Source organism: Nanorana parkeri, unplaced genomic scaffold (genome assembly GCF_000935625.1).
Source record: "Nanorana parkeri isolate BGI_ZX_2015 unplaced genomic scaffold, ASM93562v1 scaffold850, whole genome shotgun sequence".
NCBI lineage: Eukaryota > Metazoa > Chordata > Amphibia > Anura > Dicroglossidae > Nanorana > Nanorana parkeri.
The window spans coordinates 147,984-149,524 of NW_017307118.1; the positions used below are offsets into that span (position 1 = coordinate 147,984).

At 45.5% G+C, this 1,541-nt stretch overlaps 1 protein-coding gene across 3 annotated transcripts in view; it reads right to left on the reverse strand.

Annotated features, from left to right (window-relative positions):
- FSD1L (fibronectin type III and SPRY domain containing 1 like) overlaps nt 1-1,541 on the reverse strand; it is a 58,983-nt gene that overhangs the window by 56,532 nt on the left and 910 nt on the right. The window lies entirely within an intron of this gene.

Sequence of the window (1,541 nt, forward strand, 5' to 3'; positions counted from 1 at the left end):
TAGCTGTCACTGCTAGCTCCGCCCAATTTTTTTTTTTATACATTTTTTTTTTCTTTCTTTTAAAAAAAAAAATCTTTATTTTTAAATTTTACTATTTATTTACAGAGGTACCAAGCAGAATAGCCGGCGGCATTCGGCTATTCAATCACTGCCATTCAGCCCCTATGAGAATAGGGGCGAACGGCAGCGAGTGAGCTGCCGGAGCTTTGCCTCAGCCGACCCAGATGATCGATTGGCTGAGTCGAAGTCCTTCTGCACTTTGGCTCAGTCGAACATCCAGAGCATGTTCGGCTGACCGAAGTGCAACCGATGTACAGCTGTACAAGCCAGAAGTTAATAGTAGAACAGCGTTCGGCTCACTTCACTTCGGCTGGGTTATTCACTCGGCTGCCTTCGGCAGCTTTGTGAATAACCCCCTAAACCTTCTGGGTTGTTTCCTTTTTCTGTTTTTGGGGGTCAGACTTACTTTAAAACACTTTATTTTATTTCCTCGTTCCTGGTGTCCAAACCGCTAGCGCCCCCCATGTACTATAGACACACACAGCGTGCGGTTAGCCACACCCCCACTCTTGCAGTCACAGTTTGACTGACAGCAGAAGGAGCTGTATAGCTCCTCTGCCCTCAGTACCCTCCCCGGGGAACGCTGAGTATCTCCCTGGTCACGGCAGAGGATACAAGTAGCCACAGGTAATCAGAAGGGGGGTGTTGACGGGACTGGGGTTTTATAAAAAATACTGGGTGTTTTTCACCTTAATGCAGATAATGCACTACTTGAATTCTCCCAAGGGACTGAAAACGCTTAGATGGTGAGGCAGCCATCTTGGGTGTGCTCAGTTGAGCCAATGAACCTACCAGCATGTCTTTTTGGAGTGTAGGATGAAACCCAAGCAAGCACAGGGAGGAAATTAAAACTCCATGCAGATAATGTCCTGATTGGGATTCAAACCAAGGATCCCTCTAAGAGCCCGTTCCCAAAAGCAGTATGCGTTGTATCACACAATGCCGTATATAATAACACTGTTTCTTATTTTTCTTTTCTAAACTTTATGTGAAGTGTACAATGTGTACACTCCATTCAGGTTCCTGCACAGCAGCGCGGTGCAGTGACATGCAATGTGCTGCGATAAAAGCATGTCTGCATTTTATGGCAGTGCACCGCCCATCACACCCACGTTGTGATGTGAATGGGACACAAAGAAAACAATCGTGTAATGGTAGCCTGCGCTGATCCGATACAGTACAGGTGACCATGCTATGTGTGAGCGGGCCCTAAGCCCTGAGTTTATAGTTGCTATATGACAGAAGCAGGACATGCACACTGTCTATTTCCATTTACAACAGAAGGCTGCTTTAGGAAACTCAAACACCACATAACTGAATATATCACAATTACAACAAATTAGGATAAAAAGGGTCTCAAAGTCATTCCATGCCATTTTGCCTTTAAACACAAAAACGTACAAATAAAGACGGGTATTGGTTCCCATTCATCACACAATCAACTGTTGAACGCGCGCACTCTTGCTGCAGAAGCTCCGCCA